Below are 6,000 nucleotides of genomic sequence, written 5' to 3' on the forward strand. Positions count from 1 at the left end.
TATTTAATTATGCTATTGTGTATTTTTGGATAGCGGTAACTGTGTAGATGAGGTAATAAGCAATATTAGCTAACATTGGTTGTCCTTTCTATCGTAATTTGGCGATAACGTCCAGCATGTCCAAAGTCTAGCTTCAGCACAATTCTCCGGCGAAAGGCTCCCAATTCCGCCCGCTTGATTTCAGGTCACGTCTGTATTTCCGTTACGGTTTATTATTCCTTCATGCTGTTGTGTTGATTTGGTTCACACGTGTAGTCCTGGCTTTACCGATGCAGGAACTGTGATTAGTTTGGTCGTTACTGTGGAAACGGTTCAATAATTTTGGTCCTAAAGTGAAACAGGGAAGCGGCCAGGGCGAGTTTATAGCCAGAATGTCGTCGTGAAATTAAAGTTCCATCTGCCGTTACGACACCCTTCATTACAATGCTGTTTATGGCCGTTTGACTCGGTTTAAAAATGTCATCACCGTTTCAAATATTAAGCATACAAACTCCGTATCATGACGATATCCATTCCTGACTTAAACAGTGGATACATAATTAACTACAATCACTTATAAGTAGGTGGGCGGAATTGGGGGACGGGCGGAATTAGGCGACTTTACTATACTGTGCATAGAGCTCGAAAGTCCCGCCCCTTAGTTCCGCGTTTCGCGGGACCTAAGCTAACCATCTAACAACATGGTAGAGAGTAAATATCTTCTTATCTCAGTCATGATATGCGCTGGGCTACAAATATGCTGTTTAAGAGGCTAGATAAAGATTATTCATGCAGAAGTATCAATGTTTTGTTCCGAGGCCGTCGGCATGAAAAATGTGAAGAAACACAGCTTTCTAAAAAGTTTGGGGGTTCATACGAAAAATTAAGCAAAAATATCAGAAACAACATATATGGAGCTCGTGGCACAACTCGAAGGGGATCGAAATATCATTTTAATACCGCCATTGGATTACATGCTACGGTTTTCGGCTAAAAACTCCGGTGAGGTCCCATGAAATCAGGGGAAGTGACGTCACTTTCAAGATCTATAGTTAAAAACCATTGACAATGTCAACACATTTTCCACTTTCCCCTTCAATGTTTGTGTGTGTGTCTTTGTTTTCTCTGTTAGATACACATGAGAAAGCCAGGCAAAAACGTGTGAGTTGTCCAGGGGAGAAGGTGAAGGAGCACAGGAAGAAAGTGGGCGAATAAGACGGCAAGTTTTCTTGTTTCCTTTTCTATCCTTCTTCACACACATAAAGATTGAGCTATTCAGTTTTGAAATATGACTCTTTCCAACAGACCATCTTCAAGACACAGCGGAGTCTGCAGTTCAAGACACACATAGGCCTATAAAGTAAGTAAGCACACTACCATCTTCCTATGCAATGGACTGGCTGACCCAGGCTGTATATTGGTTGGTTGCATGTATGTGACACTTGTAATCTATCAATTTTACCAGGCATGCAGAGTGGCAGTGGAGATGCATCAGCCCTTACCTGACGTACCACCCAACATCTGTGCCACCTGAGATGCCCCAGTATGTTTTTTACTCCCTATTGTAGCTACTGGCAAGTGTGTGTGTGTGTGTGTGTGTGTGTGTGTGTGTGTGTGTGTGTGTGTGTGTGTGTGTGTGTGTGTGTGTGTGTGTGTGTGTGTGTGTGTGTGTGTGTGTGTGTGTGTGTGTGTGTGTGTGCGTGCGTGCACAAAATTCTAGCTTTTAATCAACTGTTGACATCTTAGTTTTTGTATGCATTTCAACACTTGTGATCTATCAATCTTACCAGGAAGAAAAGCAGCAGAGTGGTGGCAGTGGAGATCAGCCCTTACCTGACGTACCACCCAACACCTGTGCCACCTGAGATGCCCCAGTATGTTTTTCTCTCCTATCTACTGGCAAGGTGTGTGTGTGTGTGTGTGTTCATGTTCATGTTCAAGTTGAAGTTATTTGACTTGTCTCACATATTATTTCTAGTGCAATGATCAGCTCTTCATCCAAAGAAGTAAAGTTACAAAAAAAGAAATAAGTAAAAATATATATACACGTATATCAATTAAAAATATCTCTGTTCAGCAGTCACACTACCTGGGGGTAAAAACTCTTCCTCACAGTCTTTCTGTTCTTGCATGTATGGTACAGAGTTTTGAAATATGACTCTTTCCAACAGACCATCTTCAAGACACAGCCTGGAGCCTGCAGCCACAAAGTCGGGGACCCCAGACAGCAAAACCACACTGATGAAGTAAGTAAGCACATCACTACCATCGGCCTAGGTCAGGCGTGGGGAACCTATAGGGATCTCGAGGGCCGTTTGCGGCTTCATATGGAATATGACATATTTTGTAAAGGAAGCTTAGAAAACAGATTTGCAATACAATTAACTTATATTCAGGGGACCTAGAGGAAGGTGGGGTCTGTTTTAAAGGTGGCTGCCTTCAATATAGGCCTAAAAGTGCAGGGGGAAATCCTGGTTTGTGTTCATAATACGGGCATCGGAGGACTTTTACGGCCCTCGGATGAATTGCCCACTCGAATGAAAAAGGATCCCCACCCCTGGCCTATGTAATGGACTATACCATAACCAAGGCTGTACATTGGTTGGTTGCATGTGTACAGTATCTATCACAATCTCACTATCTTACCAGGTGTGTGTGTGTGTGTATGTGTGTTTGTTTGTATGTGTCCAGGCGTGCATGTATGTGGTGTCTCTCTATACTGTAAAACTTATCCTCACATTACATTTATTTACACACTTACTTAGCCTAATTATTGGTTTGTTTGTTTGTTTGTTTGTTTGTAGAATTCAGCAAGACCACTGGCAGCACCAACTATCCCCCTGATATCAACAAGCGAACCCAACATAAATCAATCTGCTGCTCAACATAATCAATAAATGTACATTTTATTATATCAATGCAGTTTGTTTTTAATGTATCTTAATGCTATTTTGGACAATTCAATACCAGTACATGAACTTGTTGATAAAGCAAGTTTTTGGTTTTTTTTTTAGGTTTTTAGTTGAATAAAACGGTTGGCCCAGCGTTGAATAGGTTGTTTTTAGGTTGGTTTTGGGTTGGCATTAGGTTGGTAGGCTATATTGAAATTTTGGTTGGGCCAACGTTGGCCCACCGGACAAAATTACGTTGGGCCAACGGCGGCACCCAACGTTGGCCCAACACTACTCCTGACGTTGGCCCAACATTGGCCCAACGTCTGCTTGCTACCTGGGCATACTCTTGTGTTTTTCAACTGTGTGACAGACTTCCTTACGTTTTTTCTGTAAAATATCACAATAAACTTGAGTTCATTGTTCCACTGATAATAGCAAACTGTCAAGGGCCTGAGGCAGCAAGGTAGCTGCATATATTGATGATCAATTGAAATCAACGTATCTTAAAATTAACAAATTAAATGCTTAAAAACCTGATTAACTGGGTTCAGTTGGTACACTTTCAGGATCAATCAAGTTCAATGACCTTTAGAGGTCAACAGAGGCCAGATAGAGCTCGGCATATGGCAGATTTGAATTAGTAGGGTTGGAAAGGGGGGTCCACACGCACCCCCCGGCTTTTTTTTACGCCACCTGATTTTTTTGTATCTTTAAAGTGTCTACTTTAATAATTTGACAGGTGCCAAGCTGAAATAATGTCCCTTGGCCTTCATTTTTAACCATTTAATGCACCTGACAGGAACCCAACAGATTGAAACAATGACAGAGAATAGGTCATAACTTTTGAAGTAAACTACATACAGAGATAAATTGACACATTTTCCCATACAATATTGACCTGAGGAATGAATTTAAGTTGTTGTTTTTGACTTTTGACGGCATTTAAATAGCATATTTGCTCATAAACAGCATAAAATTACATTTTATATGTAGACACTCAACTATCTTTTCATTCTTTTGAGTTTTGTGTCTTTTTTTCCACCACCGCTCTTCCTTTATCATCGGCAGTGTAAATGTGAGTATTATATCGGGTATTAAGCTGAAATTATGACCCCCAGTCACCATTTTCACCCTATAATGCGCCTGACTGCAACCCGACAGACTAAAACAATGCTACAGAATGGGTCATAACTTTCAAAGTAAACTACATACAGAGGCAAATGAACACATTTTCTCACACAATATTAACCCGATGAATGATATTAAGTTGTTGCCTTTGACATTTGACAACATTTGAACTTAATTTTTGGTCATAATCGACAATAAAATGGCCTAAAATATGTAGACACGTATCTTTTCATTCTTTCGAATTTTATTGTCTTTTGTCCACCACCGGCTCCTCCTTTATGCAGTGCACATGTGACTATATCTGGGTTTAGGCTGAAATAAGGACCCACAGTCTCCATTTTTAACCCTTTAATGCCTGACTGGAACAGATTGATACAATGATACAGAACGGGTCATAACTTTTGAATTAAACTATATACAGAGATAAATGAACACATTGTACTATACAATACTGACCTGAAAAAGGAAATTAAGTTGTTGATTTGACAACATTTAAACTTATAATACTTTATAAAAAGACCTAGTGTGGGTTGGCTTCAGAAGTAAACCACAAAGAGAAGAAAAGCTAACCCATTTTCCCATACAATACTGAACCAATAAATTCAATGAAGCACTTGTGAATGACCGTCATCAACCTTTAAACCGTGTTCCTGGACAAAAATAGCATTAAAATACCCAAAATATGTAGAAAATGAGCAGTCTTTTTTCATTCTTTCAAGTTTTATTGGGTGCTTCGTATTGCTCATTTAAAGTATACATTTGATTATTCTATTGAGTTTCAGATTGAAATAGTATCTCATTTTCAAAAATATATCTTCCACTTAATAACCAACTAACACCATCATCATTCAGAGGTTCAAGAAACAAAGAAGGCTCCTTAACCCATTGATGCTTAAAGCACCTGCAAAAAAGGTTGCTCAATGCCTACAGTAAGCCCATTTTAAGAAAAGTTGCCCTCAGCCTAAATGTCTCAGTCTCTGAAGCACATTTGCATTTAAACGCATTTAAACGGAAGTTGCATTTAAATGCAAAGACCCTCATCATGCATTAGAATGTGTTCATTCATCTCTACCAAGATTTTTAACAAAATTGATTAAAATCTCATGAGCTTGAATGGTGCGTCATGCAGCTCCAGGGCCAATTTTGCGCGATGCAACATCCAGCATCAATGGGTTAATGACTTATTAGCAGAACCTTCAAAAAAATGTGAGGCAAAGGCACATCCCAAAAAGCAATTGCCGCAGGACATAAAAGAACACACAAGAAAAAAGGAAGGACTATCCGCACACCACAGAAGCTCCCTTGTCGTGATTTAATGTGTGAAATGCTGACACTACGTCTCGACCTGTAAGGTCTTCGTCAGGTGTCTCACGACAAGGGAGCATCTGTGGTGTGTGTGTATTCTTTCCTTTTTCATATCGCAAAACCTCCACACGTAATTTGTTTGTAGCTGCATGAACATGAAGCTGTGTCTTCCACCTTTTTCTTCAGACATAGACTGTTTGGCTTGCTATGCCAAATGTACGGGACAGAGAAACATGCCAGTGTGAAACACACTCTTTACAACTTAACAAATCTGGTCACTTGGATCAGGATAGTGCATTATTCAGGTAGTCATCCGTTTTTGTCCAGAAACGCATTTGAAAGTTGATGAAAGGGGGAGCAGTGCGGTGGGACGGTACCATGCTCAGGGTACCTCAGTCTTGGAGGAGGATGAGGGAGAGCACTGATTGATTACACCCCACCCGGCGGCAACCTGCAACCTTTGGGATACAAGTCTGACGCCCTAACTGCTTACCCATGACAGCTCAATTTACCCATGACTGCCCAATGAATTGTATCATTTTTGCAATCTGTTGGTTCCATTCAGGTCCATTGAAGGGTTACAAATGAACCCTGTGGATCATTATTCCAGCTTAATACTCGTAATACACTTTTTAATGTAAATTATGAATGAATAGCAGGTGTTGAAAAATAAATATAACCCGAAAGAACGAAA

Source organism: Engraulis encrasicolus, unplaced genomic scaffold, assembly GCF_034702125.1.
Source record: "Engraulis encrasicolus isolate BLACKSEA-1 unplaced genomic scaffold, IST_EnEncr_1.0 scaffold_29_np1212, whole genome shotgun sequence".
Classification (NCBI taxonomy): Eukaryota; Metazoa; Chordata; class Actinopteri; order Clupeiformes; family Engraulidae; genus Engraulis; species Engraulis encrasicolus.